The following is a 24,872-nucleotide window of genomic DNA, read 5'->3' on the forward strand; positions in this document are numbered from 1 at the left end:
TTGTTGCCCTATTTTGTGTTTTACAGTACTGGTGGCTCTCCGAAATTACCTCTTCAGAAAATTCCTAGTTATTTGTTTATTGCTCATTCTTTTCTCCTCCCCCCCCCACCCCCCACCCCGCCACTACTAAACTGTAAGTTCTGTGAGGTCAGAGATTTCATGATTTATTCATTAATTTTCCTACAACAGCACTCGGCATGCAACTGGTTCTTAATAAATATTTATTAATCGAATTACTAACGTAGGTGTAAAGACTAAGAAGTACCAAGGAAAGGGAGTCTGCAGGTGAAGGCATCCATCTATTTGTCTATCCTGATTCTCCCAGCTTTCCTATTACTTCATTAATTGATCTTAAATATGTTTCCATTTCTCTCCTTTGGCTGACCTTTACTTAGAGTAATCTTACTACTCAAGCTCTACACTATTGTTCCTGTCACTTGCCTCTGGTCCTCTGCTGCTTTTCTGTCCCTGAACTCCAACCTCAGTCCACATCTGGCTTCCCTAAATGCTTTTATACATGAGGATTTAATTACTGAAAACATTACACTTCTTTTTGGTTCTCCACCCGAGGAAACTACCCTACCAAATTGCTTGAGTTCTTTATGACCTGCCTGAATAATTTTCTCAAGCTTTCTCGTGGCAGAGAAGTAATTAAGAGGTCTGTTTTCTTTAACGTGTACAGTACTCATTTAAAGGCATTTTTGAACGTGCCAATCTCAGCTGGTCTCCACAATATCCCTTATGAAGTAGACCAGGATTGGAATTGGTATCAAAAATTCAGAGGTGAGAAAACCAAGGCACAGAAAAGCTGGTGGTTTTTCTCAGGCTACAGGGGTGGTGAAGGTAAGGCATGGACTTAAATCCAGTCTTTTGCTTCTTTGTAACATCTGAGACTCTGCTGAGAAAACTTGTCTGTTGGGATCGCAGACAAATCATTGAGTGTTGGTAAACTGGTGAAGCCTAGGCCACAAAGTCAATTGTGGCCATCTTTTACTGGATTGAGAAAACAAACTAGAAAGTCAAATCTGTATCACTAGTCAAATTTTGATATTAAAGAACTGGAAGGTGCCATTTGCAATTTCTTATGGGACTATTTATCAAATCCCAGCCACAAAGGGGTAGAAAAATACCATTTCTGAACAATTTGCATTTTCCCTGTTTTAAGTGGAATCCAATACATCATAGGCCCAATGACATTTTAAGAGTTTCAAGTCTGTAATGGCTGTCATGACATGAATCATTCAAACAGAGGCCACTGTCCTGAGCAATGACTCAGAGTAAACAGCTCTAAGAGAGAAAAACACATTTTCCCTCTATTGGAGTCATCGTCCAAATGAAATAAACCTACCCAATCCATGATTGCTTTCAGAAGGCTGGGTGCTTCTATTACATCCAGAGCAGAAGAACATTCTTGAGAAAAGTCCAGGAAACAAGGGCAGAGACTTCTCAGGGTCAGTCCTTTACTTACCACTAATGAAAAGTGTGACCCCAGACAGGTCTTTTCAGTTTTCCTTGCCTCAGATTCTTCATTTGTAAAACGAGAGACTGAGACTACAGAGGCTAAGGGGTCCTTTTGGTTCTAAGAACTGTTGAGTTGGGGTCATTTTACTCCAGGACAGGAATTATGATTGATTATAGATTTTTTTTTTTAACCCATTGAGAGAAGCTAGGACACCAACTGAGAACTCCTCAGAGCAGGACGTGTGGTGGGGAGTTTTTCCGGCTTCACTGCCACTGTGGGAAAAAGAGCAAGACACATGGATATCACTTGGGTGCTAAACACTTTAATATGCACTGGGACGTTTATGTACCTTGGAGAGGGTCAGTAGGTGGTTCTTTTTTTTTTTTTTTAATTTTTTTTTTCCACGTTTTTATTTATTTTTGGGACAGAGAGAGACAGAGCATGAACGGGGGAGGGGCAGAGAGAGAGGGAGACACAGAATCGGAAACAGGCTCCAGGCTCTGAGCCATCAGCCCAGAGCCTGACGCGGGGCTCGAACTCACGGACCGCGAGATCGTGACCTGGCTGAAGTCGGACGCTTAACCGACTGCGCCACCCAGGCGCCCCCTTTTTTTTTTTTTTTAAACTACAAACTTACTTTAAAAGTTTATTTATTTTTGTTTGAGAAAGAGAGAGAGCAAAAGCAGACACTGGGCAGAGAGAGAGAGGGAGACACAGAATCCGAAGCAGACTTTAGGCTCTGAGCTGTCAGCACAGGGCCCGACGCAGGGCTCCAACTCTCACAAGCCGTGAGATCATGACCTGAGCCGAAGTTGGATGCTGAACCAACTGGGCCACCCAGGCACCCCACAAAGGATGTTTAGAGTAAGAAATTAGGTAAATAAGAACCTGGTGACTTGGGGCACCTGGGTGGCCCTGTTGGTTAAGTATCGGACTTCGGCTCAGGTCATGATCTCACGGTCGTAAGTTCGACCCCGCATCGGGCTCTGTGCTGACAGCACAGAGACTGAGCCTGCTTCGGATTCTGTGTCTCCCTCTCTCTCTGCTCCTTCCCTGCTCAAGCTCTGTCTCTCTGTCAAAAATAAAAACAAAAACAAAAACAAAAGCAAAAACAAAAATAAAAATAAACATTTCAAACAACGAAAAAGAAAACTTCCTTTGTTGTGGCAAAGGGAAACACCACAGTAATTCCAGTAATTCCATTGCACTTTTGTGTACTTTGTTATCATTCCTGAACCCTGATGTTGCCTCTTACCCCTAAGATGAGCAGGAGAAATGGGGAAATCAGAGAGGATTTCACTGTTTTATCTGTGGCAGGGATGTGATGGAGCAGTCACTGGTCTGAAGGGTGGGGTTGATCTCCAACTGCTACAGGGTCGGATAATAGCAAAGAATATTCCTTTAGATCCAGGCACACATTACCTGTCCTTTTAGGTATGATTGAAGGCCTATTTTGCTTAGGCCAATGTAGCTTCTCGACGGAGGCTCTCATTTATTGATAGACAACTTTTTCCTTAAGTCAAATGTTTCCAGAGTTAGGGGGTGGGAAGTTTGGGAGTTCCAACTATTTCAAATTTCCATTCTTGTCAACAAGTAGCATTGAAGTGCTTGAAAGATTTAACTTATTCCATCAGGTACATACTCATAACCTAATTCTCTTTTGACCTAATTAAGGCCATTGAATTTGAATAGTTGCACAATCCTTGCCAATACACAATCTAAGCCATTGATTCAAAATAACTGGTCTACAACTGTGGCACCCAGGAGCCCAGTGGCCTTCTGAAACCATCACTTGGGAGCCGTCATGGAGTTTCCTGCCAGGGACATGCTTTTCCCCATAGGGGATTTGCCAGGATTGCCCAGGACAGGGAGTTCCAGGGATTCTGGGAGTGCTTTCAGTGGCCCTAAGATTGGACACAGCAAATGCTAATAGAATCATGGTTTGTATGAGGGGCAGGAAGAGTCTGCAGTGGGCCTGGTGACTTCTAGCACTGTATAGTTTTGTAAATTGTGGTAAAATATAAATAAAATTAACAATTTTAGTCATTTTTAAGTGCGCAGCTCAGCAGCATTAGGCACGTTCAGAAAATTATGTAACTATGCCACTGTCCGTTTCCAGAGCTTTTCCTCATCCCCAAATAGATACTCAGTACCTATTCAATAATAACTCTGGATTCCCTCCTCCTCCTTACTCCCAGTACCTTCTATTCTATTTTCTGTGTCTATGAATTTGCCTAACTACTGCATATAAATGGAATCATGCACTATTTCTCTTTTTGTGCCTGGCTTCTGTCGCTCAGCCTATTTTCAAGGTCCATCCGGGTTATATCGGGTATGAGAATTTCATTCCTTTTTCTGGCCAAATGATAGTCCATTGTATGGATATGCTGCAGTGTGTTTATCCATTCAGCTGCTGATGGGCAGTTGGGTTGTTTCCTTTTGGCTGTTGTGAATAGTGCTACTATGAACATCGGTGTACAAGTATCTTTCAAGTCTCTGCTTTCAATTCTTGTGGTTATACATCCCAAAGTAAAGTTTCTGGGTCATATGGTAATTCTATGTTTAACTTTTTGAGGGACCAAGAAACTGTTTTCCACACGGAGTGCACCATTTTACATTCCTATCAGGAATGTAAATGCGTAAGGATTCCAACGTTCCTGCATCCTTGCCAACACTTGTTATTTTCAGTTTTGTTTTGCTTTTTGATACTAGCCATCCTAATGGTATGAAGTAGCTCATTGCAGTAATGCTGTATTTTTGATAAAGCAAGGGAGGGAAGGCATAGAAAGGACAGCATTGCTTGGAAATGTAACCACTGACTATATGTCAGAAGATGGAAGTTGTGCCTTGAAGTTCTCAGGTCCACTTAGAGCAAGTTGCTTGACCTGTGACTCACTGTTTTTCCTCAGTACTTGTGATCATGAATCTGAAACTAAACAGAGCACCTAGGAAATACTGCCGGCACCAGCCTAAGTTCAGAACACATGCTGAATTGTGGGCCATGTTTCTTGCTGATTTAATTACCTTTAGCAAATTATAGGTACAGCACAATTTGGTTAGACCTTAAGTTTGGCCAGTTTATTTCTTGAAACTATAAGTCTAGTTTCTCAAGCTAATGGTGTAGATAAGGAGGAAGTGGGGTTAACTCTTACTATTCTATAGAGATATATTCATTTTATGCAGAAATCTATCAGGAATAATATAGAACTATCTGTCATTTTTATCGACCTTCCATCAGTTTTAAGTTTGTGAACAAAAAGCGGGTTAAATCAATTGAAAAAGCCTTCTTTTTTCTCTCCCCCAACACTCAACTACTGATGCTTGGATAGAATCTGAAATATAATATTCCACAAGACTCAAAGTGAATAAGGGTGCCCTTTATCAAACAGGCAAGCTTTTCTAGTGAGATAAAACCCGGCTATGTCTGACTTCCCTTCATTTTAATTAGTTTCTTATCATCTGATAACACACTGGGATGAACATTTTTTTAAATATCTAAGGCTGCTGTGTTTTCAATTTCGTGATCTAGGAGAGATCCTAGCCGACAACTTGACACGCCATCTAATTATTACAAAAGAGGAAGATTACAGATTGGGTGCACCAAAATGAAAACCAGTTTGCAGAGAGCAACTAATTTTTAATTAGCTCATATTTAGTAATTTCACATGGCAGGTCACCTCACTCTGTCCCCCTGGCACGTATTCTGCATTGAAGGAAAGAGCAGGAAATGACATGCCTCAAAATTAGGCATTCCATGAGTGATATTTTTAAAAGGCAGGATGGACTGCCTTTTAGCCTGTGGTGTTAACAGAGAGAGACACAGGTAGAAAGATGGACGAACTAACACTCAGCTTTGTGCCCACATAATGCCCAAATCCCCTCTCAGAATGGAGGTGATGTGTATACCCACGTTGGGCTTCTCAAATTTCTCCAAAGATGTCAACTGATCCCACTTGCTCAGCTGCAAGTTGAAAGGTAGCGTTTCCAATTTAAGGAGCAAGAGGAAAGTGCCCGAAGCCAGGTAATTGTCAAGAATCACAAACCTGAATTCTCTGGTGCTCTATTCAAACTCTTAGTTGAGAGAAAATATTTACAGAGAGGAGCTCGTAGGAGAGAGAATCTATCAAGTCCTCCAGATAATTGCTTCCCAATTTCTCTTAACAAGGCAGGTAATAGAAGTTAGTATTTATTAAAATCAAGAATGTCGATACTTGACAACTGGCACAACACCAGCACCAGCCCGTCAGATGGATGATGGCTGCAAACAACTATATTGTATTGGTTCTGTCTTTGAAAGTGAACTTCCTTTCCACATCACAAAGTCATGTGGAGCCCTCTGCCTACTGTCACACTATGACAATAATTGTACTTTGAACGTCTATTGTAAAAAAGAGAATGAGAAAATAAGACTTCCTAAATCCTGGGCCCAATTGAAATTAAATGCATTTTATAATCACAATAGCATCTATCAACATTTGAACATTTTTCATGCGTTGATGAGTGAGACACCTGTTTATGGAATAAATGTATGGGCACTACTTTGGGAACCCTTGCAAAAACTTCAAGTTACCCCAGGGCTCTGTTGTGCATGAGTTAGGAGTCACGGGGTAATGTAAGCTAATCAGGCTGGGTAATCACCAGATGGAGATCAAAAAATCTATTGGACAGGAGTAAGGGCCTGGTTCACGACATCACACAATGCCCAATCTCTTCGGTGAAACTTGGCTTTATTTATGAAAAGCCATTGTTTTTCTTCTTGGCGGATATTTTGATTTGGTCTTGGGGAAGCAGAGTTATCTGACGGAGAGAGCATCAACTGTTGGAAAATCGGGAGGCACACGTGCCACTTTCCTATGGCTGGCAAACAGTGCTTCACGATAGGTATTTTATGTCAGCCTTATTTCCTTACGAGGGGATCCCTTTTCTTCCTTTCCATCATGTACCCCTATTTGTTGTCCTGATGTGCCTCATAGGTCTTTGAAAGGTAATGTAAGTGTTTTCTGGAATATAGCTGGGTATCAGTAAACAAAAGAAAATGGCTGACTGTCAACAGAGTGGCAAGTCTGCATAAGCAAGAAGACAGAGTTACGTTTTCTTCGTTCCTTGCATAAGATCTGTGGCCATTTGAGGGCCGTTCAGTCAGTTAATCATCTTGATTTTGGCTCAGAGAAGGATCTCACGGTTGGTGAGTTCGAGCCCGGTGTCGGGCTCTGCCCTGGCAAGTGTGGAGCCTGCTTGGGATTCTCTGTCTCTCTCGACAGCTCTCCAGTTCTCACTCACACACACACACACACTCTCTCAAAATAAATAAACTTTGAAGAGAAAAGATCTACAGCCATTTGAATATTGTGTTAAGATTTCTCTGCTAATCCTATAAGCTCCTGCTTCACTTACAAGGTTGACCGATATGATTTAGCTGGGAAAATCACTGGAACGAGAGATAATTCTGGGTTTTAACAGTCAGCTTTGGTATTAAGTAGATGTATTATCTTGATCAATGCTTTTGGGCACTGATTCTCTTATTTTCAAAGTTAGGTGTTGAGTCATTCAGAATCAGAACTCCATACCCAGGGGTCCAAGGAATTCTGTGAGGAAGTCAGTGTGTGAAGTGTTGGGGAGAAGACAAAGGCAGGGCTGGGTACTGTGGGGAATGGAGAGCCCCTGCCCCACCAGAGGCATGCCAATCTTTTAAATACTCTGTGTCAGCTGAGCAGGGGGGTCAAATTTGTCTATAGGCTGCCAGGTGGGTATTTTTGTTTTTTTTTCCCTTTTTCTTTCCTTTAACTCCTGATCCCAATGACCCTGAAAAGGGCCCCTGGTTCTGACAATCCGTGGTGATAACTCCGTAGGTGAGAGCACGGTCCACCTTGTTCAGACTGGGCAAGTGTGAAGTCTGAAATGACAGCCAGAGCGTGAGCTGAAGTCAAGGGGATTGCAAGTGGGGAGACAAGAAACCTTTTAAGAATTGGCTGACAGGCCCTGGCAGTGGGACAGAGCTGCAGCTGGTTGGAGAACGGCCAGCAGACTGAGCCGACGGGCTGCCGTTTGGGGGAGGGGGGGTGGCCTGCCTGAGTTCTGACTCTGGACCGACCATGAATCTAAGAGGCAAAATCACAAACAGTGACAGGCGGTCATAAATAACTCTTTCTCAGCTTCCCTTTCTTCTCCCCCCTAGACCCTTAGGCATTCGGCCTCCTTTCTGCTCCTTTTAACAGTTTTCTCATTATAAGCTGCCCATCACTCAAGTGCAGTTCAGATGCCAGATCCTCCTTGAAGCCTCATTCCAGCTCCTTGGCTGGAGTCCTCCTCTGTGTTCTGGCAGTGTTTGGTTTGGATTTCAGAGGGCAGATCGCATTCCACCCAATACTAGTCATACGATACACATGGCTGTTGTCCCCTGCTGGAACCTAAGTGACTTGAGAGGAGGGACCACATCTTCCCGGCTTTCCTACCTTCCTCGGGGTGCTCAGAACAGTGGTTTGCCCAAAGTAGGTATTCCGTAAATAAGGTACAAAAGCCTAGAGTTTAGGCTCTGTGGCCAGAAACGGACTCAGTCCTGGCTGCTGGATCCATTAATTATGTGACTTTGGGTGAATTATCAGCCTCTCTAAACCTCAGTGTTTATTACTGTTTCGTTTTTTTTTTTTTTTTAGAGTTATATGATGAAATCATGCACAGTTCTTAGCATAATAATTCCCGGTGCCAGGTAAGCACTGAATAAATGTTAAAAACAATGCTGCCTTGTGTTGGATTATAAGACCACCCCTTTCTTCACTACGCGAAAAATGAGTTAATGTGTGTCAGTGGGACACAGGGCCTCGCGGATGACGGCTTTAGGATGGCCCAGAAATGTACTGATAAGAATTGGAAAACAAGGATTCTGCATCTTAGATTTAGAGGGAACTGGAGAGAAGGTGGCTGATGCTGGAAAGCAGCAATGCAGACTGATTATGAAGAGAAGGCCTGAGGTAAACAGCATATATTTAATTAAGAGCACTGGTACTGGCTATCCAGAATGGCATAGTTGTTTTAATCAAAAGAAAAAAAAAAGCAGAGAGAATCAGAAGTAAAGGTTAGGCAAAAACGGAGAAAAATGCCAAGACAGCATCTTGTTGTGCAATCTGTCCCAGGACTAGGGTATGTGGGATGGAGAGAGACCAGGGACTCCCTGTGTATGGATGCCTGAGGGTTGAACAAACCACGTAGGGGCCTGGGGCTGAGCCCGGGACAGGAGACCCACGGGGGTCTCCCCAGCAGGGGCCAGGCATCCTCAGAGCTCCCAGAAGAGGGGTCCTGTCTTCTCCAGGAGTGAGAAAGCCCTAGACCGAAAGTTGAACATGCCAAGGGCAAGCTGGTGACCGGGCTATGGACTTGCAGTAATTCCCCTCTTTCCCTAGAGCTGGGAATGTCAAAATTCCTTATAATTTGACCTGTTGATCTGGATTTCTAAGCACCTGTGAACCGAATGAACCAATATTGCAATAATGGAAGGATTTGGGAGCCGATGAAGTGTCATCTGGAGCCAAATAATTAGAAAGTTACTTGCTGAGCATGGAATTAAGCTATCCTATTGCATTCATTCTAAGACACATGTTACCACGTTGTAATATCTCCAGAATTATGATATAGATTAGACAACGGTGTTCGACAATCACCTTGGCCAGGCAGCAAGTGAGGTGTGGCTTGGTAAAACGCGCATATGCGTAAAATCAAAAGTGCCAGCATTAAAGCTCACAAAATTGGAGGAAATCTGGAGACGAATGTGGATAATTCTTTTCAGAAACGTGAATTTACCATGACCTTGATGGCACAACAGATGGAGAAGAAAAACACCAGTGGCGGGACTCTTAGGCAAAAAGTGATTCGGAAGAATCAGGGTTGTATGTGCTTCTCCTAGAGACAGCCATTACACCTTGATGTGCAGAAGTGAACACACATTCCCATTTCATTCCAGGCAATGCTAAAAAGATGTAGATGCAGGGGCACCTGGGCGGCTCAGTCGGTTAAGCATCCAACTTCGGCTCAGGTCGTGACCTCCTGGTTCATGGGTTCGAGCCCTGCGTCGGGCTCTGTGCTGTCAGCTCAGAACCTAAAGGCTGCTTCAGATTCTGTGTCTCCCTCTCTCTCTCTCTGCCCCTCCCTTGTGTTCTCTCTCTCCCTCTCTCAAAAACATATAAATAAGTTTATATATGGATGCTGAGAAAAAAAGATGTGGGTGCAAAGACGGAGGTTGAATAAAATTAACACTGTTTTTGCTGTTTTATCATGGACTTTCTTAAGTAAAATCAGCTTTTTTTTTCTTTTTTCAAGTTGAGAGCGGTTGGCAAGTGGAGAATGTAATGACCACTAGTCCAGTTTGGTGCCACTGCCTGAATTCCTGCTAGGCTCCAGCAGTTTTCCCACCTTTGGTTTTGTATCGTCGGTTCAAATGCCAACACTACGAAAGGACAAATAATGTCTTAGCATTATCGTAAAAATAGTTTGCACCTTGTAGACCTCCTGCATAACTCTGGAGGAGGCCCGGGGGTTTGGGCGGAGGCAGACCAGCCAGGTCCGCCTTCTGGGTCAAAACACAGCATGGAGAAAGGAAGGGGTAGTAGGCAATAGGAAGATATATGAAATAAAGCCTAAGTCAGCACTTTGCTTTAGAAAAATATAAAAACAGATCTCAATGATCAGAGTGATTTATAAGAGCTTGTAGACTAGCAGAAGGGATAGGTCAAGTGTACAGGTAATAGAAACTCAAAAGCTATAGCATAGTGTAATCGTGGCTTATTTTTTCTTCTGTAGTGGTATATACAATAAAGCAAATCACTGAATTCATTCTTTGAGTCTTAGATTCTATCATGTATGATAAAGGGGGAGAGAATAAAATGACTCACATGTTGGAGTGACTGGATACACTTTCCCTGAGCCAGTGAAACTGTCACTAGGACCAGACAGGTCAGGGTCTTCAGGACAGATTTCCTGCTCCCTAGGTGGGATGCCACGGGTATTCATCTTAGAAACACTTGGTTTTCTAGCCTTCTATTATTAATGCATCTTCCTTCTGAGAGACACATTTTGTTTTTCATGTTATGAATGCACAAATGGGTGCATGAATAAATATTAATGGCCTAGAAGCCACTCTGCCTCCTTCAAGGGATTTTGCCTACCTACTCTGATGGGATGATTTTGTACTTTAATGTTCATAGGGCAGTTTTATCTTATCTCCAATTCTGTCTCATCCTTGGAGAGGAAGGATCGTCTTACTCTTACCCCTCTCCTCCTTGTCCTATGTGTATAGCCTTAATAAAAAAAGAAATGGGATGCACTGATACACCCCAGGTGTCTCCAGTCACTCTTCCACACACGCCCAACTGGGTTTGTTCCAGTTATGCCTCAAGAGGAAAGTTGGCGTCAGTCTACACACTGCAATCACTTGAGTTTACATTTGCAAGGGAAGTGGTAACCTAGAAGCTATTCTTTATTTTGAGGGGATTAGAGCTTCCGCTGATAACCGGACTGTCTTATTTGTTTCTATAAATTTTTAACAGCCTGAAATGGCATTAAACACTGCAGAGAGTACAATAGAATGCCACTAATCCTGTTGATCTTACATTGCTTTACAGAGGAAAGTAGAGCAATAAATCCTTTTAAGTGTAAATCAGGAGAGATGTTAGCTATTTCTCTGCAAGGACATGTCTTATTACTAGCTTATTACTTGGCTGATATGTGAGAACTCAAGTATTCAATTTGAAATGCCTTTTCTTCTTCCCTCTGCTAGTTTACTGATTCTCTTCCTCCATCCATCCCTCCTTCTCCGAGTAAGTGTACTTTTCCTCTCTCTACCTACCTATCATCCATTTACTTATCTATTGAATTGCAAAATCTGTGTCTGGCCATCCTGCCACTCTAGGATACCTTCCTGCGCAGCATTAGGACAAGTACTTTTTGAGGGAACACAGTAAGATTTGATCATCAGCTTCCAAGAGCTTGCAGTCCAGTAGAAAGACTCAGTCAAGTATACAGGTGACAGAAACTCAAGGCTGGATTTGATAGCCGATTGGTTAAGGTGAGGGCTCAGTTAGTTTAGATTCTATGCATGTCCCTACCACTTCCCACCTGTACATCCCCAGGCAAATGCTTAGATCTCTCTGAATCTCGGCTTCCTCATCTGTAATACAAATCAAGTACATAGGGCTGTTGTGATGATTAAACGGAGTACAGAGTATTTATTTAGCACAATGCCATTGATAACAATATTCTAATTTGTGCTCAAAGAGACGTAGAAAAAGTAACAAAATTGACCCTTAACAGTAATTTGCCCCACCACCTGCACAATGTATTTGTTTTTCCTTTGTGTGCACACTAGGACAGGCTGATTTCAGAAATAAAGCTAGTCCAGAGTCCCTGAGATGTTGCTAACAGTATACATATGATGAAGCTCTTTCTTTACATGGGTGACATGGCTATGACTGAGAAAAGATAGTTCTGGAATTCTCTTTCCTATGGTAGGAATAGGTTGCAGTTAGCCACCGGCACATTTTCAACTAGAGCTGGGATTTATCCAGACTGAAGCTAGTCATGTCCAGCATAGGTCATCATATTTGCTGTGCGTGGCCCCGCACAGACCAAGCCCCCTGCCTTCCACCATTTGTAAGTTTGGCTGTTCCCCTGGGCTTGTTTTTTTCCCATCTACTGTCATACGAGGGCAAGTCCCATAGCCCTCCACTCTTGCAGCACCTTCCACCCCATTCCAACACAGCCATTAATGATTCACTTGGGTTTTGGGGAAAGCAAGAGTTTCTAGAACATCAGGAGGACCAGAGGAGACCAATCTACTTTGTGACTTAGGCCATCTGGACTGCCCACTGGAAGCGAGGAACAATGGAGGAAAATGTAAGAGGCATTGTGTCAGACTTCAGAGTGCCTTCTGGCCCCAATTCTGACTTACTCTGTTATACTGAACAAATTAGTGAGACTTCTGGGGCCTCAGTTCACCGATTTATATAGTAAATGTATTGTGCTCAGTAATCTGTCAAGTGTTTTCATTCACCGGTTTATCCATTTAACATTTATAAAGCACCCACTGGTATACTGCACTGTTCAGATAATGAGACATATTTCTATAAGGAGTTACACACACACACACACACACACACACACACACCCCATGGCCCAGAATGTTATAAGAGCCACAGTAAAAATACAAAATGTGAGGGGCTGCAGCTCTTCTGTTGTGAGACTTTAAGCTACTATTCAGTTCTAGCCATAAGAGATCTGTGATTTGTGTCTGCAAGTTCACTCACATATCATGGAGTGTTTCCTCTCTTAGAGTCCTACCTCCTCTGGAAGATGAGGCAAATGAATGTAAGAGCTATTTCTAAGGTTTTTTTTTTTTTTTTTTTTTTTTTTGTTTTTTTTTTTTTTTTTTTTTGAGAAGGGAGGATTCAAGAGGATTAAAGGGTATAAATAATTCACTGGGCACATAACTTTATCTTACTTGTCTCCAAACTCAATGCGAGTTGGGGAGTGAAAATAACCTTGTCTCCTTTTGATATAAAAGGAAATTAAGACTCATAGAAGCTGAAGCACTTCCTGGAGGAAAAATCAGGGTGAAGATGCTCAGTGTAGTACTATAAATGTGATGCATAGACAAGCAACTGGTCTGTTAATCCTCGAGTCCAAGCTCCTCTTTGCCGTCAATATTTCCTTCTTCTGATCTGTAACACCAGTAATGGTGATGCCAGTTTCTTGGTTAATGATCTTCATCTGAGCTGAGGTTTGAGTGCTTAGACTGAACTCAGCCTGAAAATGTTTCCTCCTGCCAACAGGTGGCAGAGTAGGCAAATTTGTCTGAGAATGGAAATAAACTCTGAAAGGAGGGGAGCTTGGGTTGGGACCTTCCATTTGGTCAACCTACACTTATTATGCACCTACAGTGCAAAGCCCGATGCGAGGCATGAAAGCCTTGGATAAGATGTGATCTCTGCATCTTCTGGAGTTCCCTCCCAGCTGACCCAAAGAAAGACTGCCTCTTCGAAAGACATGACATGAAGCAAATGGTTAGTAGAGTAAAAGAAATATAAAAAGCAAAATACAACTTTGTCCAAGAAACTACATTCCTTATCCTGTCTTGATTTGATGCAGTCCTTAGTCCTAACCCTGTAGACAGCTCCTCTGATACTGAAGAAACCAGACTTTGCTGATAATGAACTCTAGACAAAGTAACAAAAAACACGACAACAAAAAAACCCCAAATCTGTGGCTTGAATGGAAAGTCCCCAGCCTTCTCTGAAAGAAATATCCTGCTATTTTTGACTCAACTGCTACTACCTGAAGAACTCCAATACCTTCTAGAACAAGTTATCTTTACTCCAACTCCTTTAAATAACCAAAGGAAACCCACTGCAACCATAATTTTTAACTTACATAAAGAAGACACAACTTGTGAAAGATATTTGGAATCTAATTACATGCTGAAGAGGCAAGGACTGGGAGTTGAAAATACTGGCAAACTCTTACTCATGCCCCAGAACCCAGCAAAATTGGTGTCTCCTTGGTGAAGATTTTCCTCTTTTTGATGTATTCCTCCTTTTCTCTGGCTCCCACAGCACACAAGATCTTCTGCCATCACATACACTTACCTAGGCTCTTTTAACTAATTTTTAAAAAGTCTGTATCTTTTTAAAGCAGCACTATCAACAATAGCCAAAGTATGGAAAGAGCCCAAATGTCCATCGATGGATGAATGGATAAACAAGATGTGGTATATCTATACAGTGGAGTATTACTCGGCAATCAAAAAGAATGAGATCTTGGGGCGCCTGGGTGGCTCAGTTGGTTAAGCGTCTGACTTCGGCTCAAGTCATGATCTCGCAGTATGTGAGTTTGAGCCCCACGTCGGGCTCTGTGCTGACAGCTCAGAGCCTGGAGCCTGCTTCGGATTCTGTGTCTCCCTCTCTCTGACCCTCCCCCGTTCATGCTGTCTCTGTCTCAAAAGTAAATAAACGTTAAAAAAAAATTAAAAAAAAAAAAGAATGAAATCTTACCATTTGCAGCTACGTGGATGGAAGTAGAGGGTATTATGCTAAGCGAAATTAGTCGGAGAAAGTCAAATATCACATGACTTCACTCCTATGAGGACTTTAAGATACAAAACAGATGAACACAAGGGAAAGGAAGCAAAAATCATATAAAAACAGGGAGGGGGACAAAAACATAAGAGACTCCTAAACATGGAGAACAGAGGGTTACTGGAGGGGGTGTGGGAGGGGGGATGGGCTCAACGGGTAAGGGGCATTAACGAATCTACTCCTGAACTCATTGTTGCACTATATGCTAACTTGGATGTAAATTTAAAAAAATAAATCAAATTTAAAAAATAATAAAAATAAAGGATGTGTTCCTATACAAAAAAAAAAAAAAAAAAGTCTATCTTTTGCTCACCAAACTGAGGAAGCATGGTCATATGATTTGTCATTTTGATTCAAGAGTGTCAAATACAGTAATCATTTATTATTTGTTGAAAAAATAAATGTATAAATAGAAAAATGGGTGAAAAGGAAGTTCTGGGGTGTTTTCTAAACTGCATCACCAATTTTAGAGGAATGCAGAGGTGACCATGGAGACATGGAGCCATGAGAGAAAGCTTGGTGACATAGCCTTTGTGACACATAAGCTTTTGCACGCTTTGGAGTCATACCTGAGTTCATGTATGACTCTGTCACGTGCTAGCAAATAAATGAACATCTTTGAGTTTGTTTACTCATATAAAATGGGGAAAAATAAGTGAACATCTTTGAGTTTGTTTACTCATATAAAATGGGGAAAAATAATCCTTCACAGAATTGTTAGCAGCTTCAATAGCTAATAAACAGCTTTAAGTTAAATATTTTAATATAATACACACACAAGGGATGATGATTACCACAGTTATCTCTCGAGTGAGCCGGAGATAAATGATATGGGGTATCTTTACAGCCCGCAGAAATAGCATTTTGATTAAAAGTGGTTTATTCTCTTTTGCAGCTTGTGGAAACAAATGTAACACAGTTGTTGGAGTTATTGTCTTTTTTGTTGTTTTTTGGTTACCTTTATTTTCCTATCATGGAAACAAAGGCAATTTTGCAGGTAAAAAATGAACTTATTTTATGTGGGCGTTATTTTTATACTAATTCTAAAAAGCACATGTATAAAGATTCTGAATTGTGTTATCCATCTGATGACATTTAGACACTTTTTTTTCTGGAAGATTTATAAGTTTAAATTTAATTTGGTGGAATATAATTTGAAGTATGACTTCAGGTTGAAATTGGGGTCTGTGAGATTTTGAAAATAGAGAACCCTTTTGGCAAAGAGAAAATGCTTGAAATACATTCGCGATTGGGCAAGCTGCTTACAGAATAATTCAAGAATTGCGGCTAGAGGGGCGTCTGGGTGGCTCAGTCAGTTAAGTGCCCGACTTTGGCTCAGGTCATGATCTCACAGCTTTTTGAGTTCAAGCCCCGCGTCGGGCTCTGTGCTGACAGCCTAGAGCCTGCTTCAGAATCTGTGTCTCCCTCTCTCTCTGATCCTCCCCCACTCGCATTCTGTCTCTCTCAAAAATAAATAAAGATTTAAAAAAATTAAAAAAGAGAGAACTGTATCTCGAAAATCAGTTAATTAAACTGGCTGTGATATCCATGATAGCTATGAATCTCTTCCATCCAGCTCTGTCCTGGGTCACGGAAGCTGTATCCTTGACTGATGGGCTGGCAAGTATGTGATGAGCAAATGTCTCACCAAACAGCCCAAATGGTAGAAACTGTGCTGAGGTCAGACAGCAGATTTTACCATAAGTAAAAAACCACAAAATAGGAGGAAGTGATTCAATCTCTACCTGCTGAATTCACTTCAGTTCCTTAAAGTTATTTTTTTTTTAATTTTTTTTTTAGGACATGCAGCTCGCAAAGCCCATGCTTTAAAAATGTGATTTTATCACCCCCACCCCCTGTCTTAAGCTGTTTCCAAGAGGATTTATCCTTATTTATGTCTGTAGAATGAGATTTTCTTTTCAAGTGCTTGGGAGCTTTCCACGGTGTCCTGTGGATGCTTCAAAATGAAGCCTTCTCTTTTTGAATCCTTTCCTTTCCTTAGACAGAACTGCCTCCTGTAATTTCTTTTTACTCTTAAAAAAAAGGGTGGGGGGGGGGGGAGGGAAAGCAAAAGGAATCTAGCTGGAGACTGCAGCCCAGGTGTTCCAGAAGGCAACTGCTGTAATTGGTTGTTAAAAGCAGCACTGCCATCATTTCCCCACAGATTGAAAATCGACTTTTCCTCTCAACATTTTCCTCTGTGGCTGGGAAAATTAACAAATTAATTGATCTTAATGAAATGACCATTTAAACACGTTCGAGCACTGGCCTCAAAGAGAAACAAGAGTTTTTTTGAAGCATCTCTCTCCTGAACCAAGTTCTTGCATAATTGAAATGGTTCAGTGTGTGTGAGTGGTGGTGTTTAAATACCAAATCATTCAAAATCTGTTCTCAGTATAAATGTTCTCATCGAGAAATCTTGCACATGGCTTAGCATAAATTGTAGCCTATTGTGAGGACGATCAATAAGAGAAATGTTCTCAGTTGTGTTAAACTGCTGTTAACTGATTGCAAAAATCTGCAAAAAAAAAAAAAAAAAAAAAAAAAAAACCCAAAAATGATGGCCATATGTAACTACTCAAGAAAAAGAAAGAGGTTTCTAAGGAAATGAACCTTGTTCTCAACCACCGTGGTGAGCTTTGGAACATCCAAGAATCCTTCAGTGGTTATTGAAATATTGTGGCAATATGAGTGACAAGTTAGGATGAGCAAAGTACAAGTAATCAGACTACGGACATGAGCAGGCTCAGAGTCTGTGGATACCAATGTTTTGCAGGGACACTTGGCAATACTTTGAGAATCTTTAAAAATGTGCCCATTGCTCATCCCCCCAATCCCATTTCTAAAAATGTATCCTAATGGAAATTAGGGTGTGCGCAAAGATTTACTTACAAGGATGTTCACTGTAGACTTATTTATGGTAGAGAAAAATTGGAAGCAATCCAAATATCCTACAATAGGGTATTGGTTACATAAATCATAGAATGTAGTATAATTTTTTTTTGCAATTAAAGCATAAAAAAATCTAGAAAATATACTTTAAAAGCTTACTAATAAAGGTTATCTAATAAGTCATGGGGTCATAAGTATTTCCTTTTTATCTTTTTGCTTGGTGCAAAAGGTATTTCCTTTTATCTTTATCTTGGTGTTCTCTCTTTTTTCTGCAATAAGCATGTGGTGCTCACATAATAAATCGCCCTCCCCCACCCTCTTAGCTATGTCTCAGAGCTTCTCAGTCCACCTCAGCAAAAGAATAAGCCACAGCAACCATCCTGGGCATAACTAGAACGTGGAATTGGAATCTCCCTAAAATCTAAAATTTTGCAGTTGTAACATCTTAACACTTCCTCATTTCACAGTATCTTCTCACATGTCTTTTAAATATACACTTCCTCCGAGTACTAAGGAATATATATGCTAGTGTTTTAAATTAGAATATTTTATTCTTAAAATGTTTTATTTGAGTATCTCCTATGATAACTGTTTACAAAATTGGGAACATCTGGTGCTCAGAATCAGTTCTTCAGAAAGATTTGTTCTGGGATCTACTTCACATGTGAATCAGTTTAGTAAGGATAGTGAGTAGCGATCCTTAGAATCCATTTCAGTAGATGGTGCAACTGAGAACCAATTATTGTCAGAAAGAAAAATCAAGGGAACTCCAGTAAGGAAAAAGCTCCTCTATCTTCATTCCTATATTTATTTCTGACAGCCACAAAATGTCCTTAAGTTCTGTGAATGGGACCAGTATACTCTCTCCCTGCCTCCATTATGCCTGGAGTCCAGTGGCCATGATCTGGATCAAAGAACAAATAGTCATGTATTGAGGGCTATAATGGAAAGCCAACCACATCACCCATCCATCAGACACACCATTTTTTAAATTTTCCAAAGAGTGTTATTCTCAACCATTGCTATGCCTGATGTCCCAAGTTGTACATCCACGTTTCCTACTGCCATTGTGTCCCAATGCTATGAATTTTAACCCTTTCAACGCTTATACTCTTATGACTACACCTGCATCCCCTTTTGGATTAGGTGCTTAGAGGCGAGTAAACCTGAAATGGTGACTGAAGTCTGGAGAAATAATTTCCATGGAGACTGGGAAGAAAGACCTTGCTTGGTGTGAACTAAATTAATAATTTATTGGTTTGGCTTGCTTCACTCAGATTGTGGGTATGGTTCATGCGAACTGAGTCAGTTCCAGATCTCCATTTTGCTTAGAATTATGTAGATTTTGTATTCAACAAGCAACTCTTTACTACTTTATTATTCCAATAGAAACCTATTGGGCTTAGGAGACCCCAAAGGGAGAGTGCCTCTAAAATTCCCAATGTACTGCAGTACATTTTCCATGGCATCCCTTTATAAACATGCTTAACCCTCCCAAATCCTCATCCTCCCATGGGAAGGGGGGTGCAAAATTGGAGGGTTTTTTTTTTCCATGATAATATAGTATGTTGTAAAATCTTTACCATAGCATTTATGGTATTATATGGCCATTTTTTTTTTTTTTTGCAGTACACTTTGTGCTCCTTAAATAAGGCTGTGCTATTACTCATCTTTCCACATCCAAATCTTCCATCTGCCACAAAATAGGCAATCAATGCGTTAAATACATGTGCAACAAATGAGGCGATAACTGTAAGAATTTGACATTCTCCTTGTGAAGAAATGCCATAGGATGGAATGTCCATTTACTGTTAAGGATAAACTTAACGTCTGTACTGGTAGTGATAAAAAGCAAGAAAGGAAAGCAATGATATTTTATAGTGCCCATTTAATGATCTATCAGGCTGGAAGAAAAGCTGGATTTTTTTTTTTCTCTCTATTGTGTAAGTCACTTTGATGAGGCAGATACCTGACAGCTTTTTGCCGGGGCATTTTTATGCATATGCCCTAACTGCTCAATCTCGTCAGATAATTTTTTTTTTTCAATAAAATTGCAGCTAACTTCTGCACAAAGCTGATATCATTCTGTCACTCAGAAATCTTACACTGTATCAGAGTCACTGCACCAAACACCAGCCCGCACATGCAAGCTGGTCTGGAGCAAAGAACAGTCAGTAGAGCACCACGTTTCATTTCGAAACCACAGTGTAATTGATTAAGCTTTTACTTTCTCAGGCACTAGATAAAACACTGAACATATCATTATGAAGAAAAAGTAGTCTTGCTGAATTTCTTTCTCTCCTCTACTCATAGCTCTATTTCTACACCATATAAAGCTCTAGTATTCATACATAATTTAAAAAAAATTTTTTTAACATTTATTCATTTTTAAGAGAGACAGAGTACAAGTGGGGGAGGGGCAGAGAGAGGGGGAGACACAGAATCGGAAGCAGGCTCCAGGCTCTGAGCTGTCAGCACAGGGCCCGACATGGGGCTCGAACCCACAAACCCTGAGATTATGACCTGAGCCGAAGTTGGACCCTTAACCGACTGAGCCACCCAGGCGACCCCATACATAACTTAAAGGGAAAATGCCTCATAATGACAGAATCAAGGAACACCTAAAAGTAACCTGAAATTTATGTGGTAGAACACATTGGGTTAAAATCTTGTCTTTAGCTCTAGGACTTTGGAGAAGTGTCTAGCTTTCACCCTCCCTTCTTAGAGGCCTGTTCAATAGCAGAAATATGTGAAGTGTAAATTAAGTGTCAGACAATACACCGGGCTCCTGGTGGGTGTTGGAGACAGAAAGACAGGAGGAGTTGAAGTGGCTTTGTGTGAGGGGCTCAGAGTCTGGAAGGGAAAACAGACAATATGATAAATTATAAAGAAACCCATAGGGGGTGCTTTGAGACCCTAGACGGGGAACATCTCTCTTCCATATCTTTTTTTTTTTTTTTTTTGCCAGTTACATTTGCTTTGGGATTTTATCACTTGTACCTGAAGAGTCCTGGCTACTGTGGTCTCTTAGTCCTAGCAACACTGCTCATCAGTCCTTACTCTCTGGGACCTATACAGTCTCTCTACTAGGATCCAGGGCGATGTCCCCAACCTTTGATTCCTGTGCTCCCCTAATTCATAAATGTCTTCCACCTGTAGGCAAACTCATGGAGGAATGGGCTACAACTAGCGTAGGTTTACCTTCTCTTGGTTGAAGCAGGTGTCTTCATGCTGTAGAGCATCTTTAAGAATTAGAGAAAAGAGGTTAACTTTCTGCTGTTGCGAACGCTCACATGGTTCGATCACTAGCTACTGGCGGAATACAACTGGCATTCCTGGGTTTTAAAACCGGCCATTTGGCCTAGCTGGTTACACAGTCCTGGGTTTTGCACTTCAGGTTTCTTCTGTCTCTTCCTGGGTGGAAACCACAGAAACCCAGTCACAGGATTCTGTTGGCAAGTTGCTGAATGCAGCTGCCAGACAGGGGCTCAGGTCTGTTACTTCTTTAAAGTCAGATTTATTGTGACGTCAAGGACCCCAAGGGGACACCTAGCCCTCTCTGGTTGCCATTTTAAGAGACAGATTGGGTCCGGTAGAAGAGAAATTTAACTAAGCAAGTCTTTTTATATTTATTGAATGAGCACTTTTCTTCAGCATTTGTGGGTGTCAGGTACTGAGCTAGGAACTATGGAAAAGACACAAATGCCTTCATGTAATTGACAGCCAAGCAGGGGAGGCTGCCACGAAACCAAACACATGCACTGTGCTGTCATGGAAGCTAAACAGAGAGTCGGAGGGGGCAGAGGGGGTAGCTAGAGAGCTGAAGAAATCTCCACAGAAGGGGTCACATCTCAGCTGGGTCTTGAAAGACAGTACTTCATCAAGAAGTGAGGAGCAGTCTGTTCAAAGGCATTGGAGTGAGAAACAATGCAGCGTGATTGAGGGATGATTTTAGTGCAGTTGTTGGAGGAGGAAAGAGGGTTCGAGGGACTAACAAGTTCTGCCCCAGATGTAAGTGGACTGCTTTTCTCCTGCCTGTGCATTCCGTTAGTATCTCCTCTCCTTAGCGGAAGAGAATTTCTACTTCCTCTCTTCTTCCCAGAGGCTAGATTTTTAATAACTCACTGCTTTCAAAATGTTAATTTCAACATGTTTTGGGAAACAATGTTACATTTTTTACCCTGACCATGGAGGCAAACTTTCATTAAGAGGTTTTCAAATGATCTGAAAGAATACAATGTTTTAAAAAGTGCAATTTACCTGGCAATTTCTACTTAAGGAGGAGCTGAAATGCTTGGTGCATCAGATTCATAGTTTTACCATCAAACAAAACGGAAATCGGAGCCCTGCAGCCTGTAAAGTGCTCTGGTCACGTATGTCACACCCACGAAATGGTTGCAGCAGCTTATAATCATCAAGGAGAGCCTTTGTGTGTGTGTTTTTTTAAAGTTTATTTATTTGGGGGGGGGGAGAGAGAGAGAGAGAGAGAGAGAGAGAATGAATATGAATTCTTCCAAGGCAGGAGGGGGCGGGGGAATTGTTACCAGAAAATAAAAGGTGCCTAGAAGATAAAAACAATATAGGTCCACTACAATTGTAAATCAGATTACATTATTTGTTTTCTCAAAAACTATGATTAAAGCAAGGGTATGCAAAATAAGGCTGTTTCATTTAACTTTATTTTTGTGACATTTTTTAGAGTGAAACACCAAGGTATGCATGTATTAGCCACTTCAAAAATACAGGAAGAAAAGGAAAGAAGAAGGTGCTTAGGCAGGTAGGTTCCAACATGAAAAAATTGTGTTGATATGCTTCAAAGAGGAATATCATTTCCAATGTATGCTACATTAGATGCGAAAGTTATTGCAAAACAGTATGGTTTTGTCAGTGAAGTGCTAAGATTTGCATGTGAGATGAAAACGAGTGGTTGTTTTGGTTGCTTTCCCAATCAAATCTACTGTTCATTTGTGTCAATTTCAAAGCTGTTTCTATCAAAGTGAGCAGAATCAGACACAAGTAACAAACCAAACGAGAAGTTACAAGTTGTTATATGCCATAGCCTAAGCATTTTCTATTGACACCATTTTGCAAGGTCAGCAGTTTGTCCAAGAGTAACAATTTAGAAACTTAATTGATGACCAAGCCACCAAATAGATCCTAACTCCATTTCACTCTTCTGCTCAATTTACTGTCACTTTGATCCTTTGACTTCTCTGTCGCCTGTTCTCTTCCCATTCTGCACAGTAAAACCCATACAAAACCCGGTTCTCTGCTCTTCTCATCCCACATTACCTACTTTCTCTAAATACTTTATTACAATAAGCACCTTTTCTTGTTTCTTGTCTTTTCCTTTTTCTCCTTGCCCCTCTTCCCCCCCGCCCCCTAGTTATTTCCTGATTTCTTGTCCAGATGAATGCAGAGTTACAGAATTGTACTGAAGAAAGGTTTAGGGAGAATGAAAAAGAATATATAAATGAGAGATGGAAGATAAAAGAGAATAAAATAAAAATGAGAAAAGAAAACCTAAAGACAGTGCATTGCTTTGGTATAAAAATAGAGACTACTGTGGGACTTGCACATTGAGACTACATGGAAGAGGTCATGGTCACTAGCTACCCGCAGAGCTTTTAAGTTGTCCTTTTGGACTCCCTTCTGAAGGCAAGTGGATGTGTGGAGGGTAATTCCTCCAAGTGTTTAAAGGGATAGACACTGTCCTACTTCCTCTCTACAGCTTGGAAAGTAATACACAGTCTCCCCAGAAGGGATATAGGAGGAAAAGGAAGGGAAAGAGAAAAATGGGCTTTGACACTAGAACTTGTAAATGTGGAAAAAAGGGAAAGATACAACCAATATTGAAAATAATATCATTGCTTAGATGTAACTTGTGGCTCTCTGTGGACAAAATTTTCACTAAAGGCATAAAAGCGGTCATGCTTTTAAAGGACCTTTGGCAAAAGGGTAAAGGTTTAATAGCTGTACTTGGGGTTTATTGAGTAGTTTTGTAAGATTTACTTTTGGCAACAGAGGCAAATATAAGCTGGTGTCTAAATGTAGACTTAACCACAGATGATGGTTTTGAGGCGTAGACACCCTAAATTCACAGGGATATGGCAACCCTGACCCATCTGGAGGCCTTTGTGGGAAAGACTGAGTTAGCGAATCAGCACAAACAAGATTTGTTTTAATTTCAGCTGTAACACACACTAGTCCTGTGACTTGCACAAATGGTGGGTCTTCGTTGCAACCTCACAACTGTGAACTGGGGAGGAGATAATGAGCAGAAGCATATGGGCTTATCTATAAAATGGATTTCAACAAACAGTAAAGCTGTACAATGTGAGAGATTCTTAAATATCCAACACATGTGTTCACACTAGATGGGCTTTTTCCAAAATCCCTTTCTTGTTGATTTCCCTGTTGACTGCATTATTGTCAGGAAAGATAGCCTGCATGACTTCTGACGTAGACGGTATTGAGATTTCCTTCCTAGGTTACTAAAGGAATTTTTTGTCAAGTTGCCTTATATATTTGAGAATAATCTCTATTTTCTCCTGCAGAGTTTTCTCTCTCTGATCAAGTTTGGTAACGGTATTAATCAAAGGCATTAGAGCCTCTTTAAGAGGGGTATGCAAAATAAGCCTCCTTCAAAGTGACAAACTTAGATTTTTCGTGTGAAAATCTCCCATACTGATTGTGGATTTGTCAAGTTTTGGTTTATGTATTTTGGAACTATGTTATTAGGCATATAAATGTTCATAACTGTTAACTTTTTGATGGGTCACACCTTATGATCAATAATAAATACTCCTCTCTTCTTAATGGCTTTCATTTTGTTTTATTTTACCTCACAGTTCATTTTGTCAAAAATTAAAACCGCTGTGCTTGCCTTCCTTTTGGTGGTGTTGACTTACGACAGTGTTTTCCCTTGCTTTATTTTCAAGCTTTCTGTGTCACTGTCCTAGGTCTCTTGTGGACAGCATAAAGGTAGACAGTGTTTAGTCAGATTCTTCGAGAACTTTGTCTTTCAACAGAAGCTTTTGTTCAATCACGTTTATTATAATTTCTAATATATCTGGACTTAATTTTGTTAGATAGTTCTAATTGTCTTGTTATCTAGTTACTATGGCTTCTGGCTTTTCTTTCTCACTTCTCCGTGCTCTATGTGATTATTTTCCCTGAGCAATTTTCCCCTGCAGTTTGGAAATCATATCTCTTATTCTTCCATTAATTCTCTTTACATTTTTTTTTTTTATATCCCACTGATTTTACTTTTATTTAAAAAAATTAAACTGTGGGCACCTGGGTGGCTCAGTCGGTTAAGTGTCCGACTTCGGCTCAGGTCATGATCTCGCAGTTCATGAGTTTGAGCCCCGCGTCGAGCTCTGTGCTGACAGCTCGGA

This window comes from Leopardus geoffroyi, chromosome D2 (assembly GCF_018350155.1).
Source record: "Leopardus geoffroyi isolate Oge1 chromosome D2, O.geoffroyi_Oge1_pat1.0, whole genome shotgun sequence".
In the NCBI taxonomy this organism is placed as follows: domain Eukaryota; kingdom Metazoa; phylum Chordata; class Mammalia; order Carnivora; family Felidae; genus Leopardus; species Leopardus geoffroyi.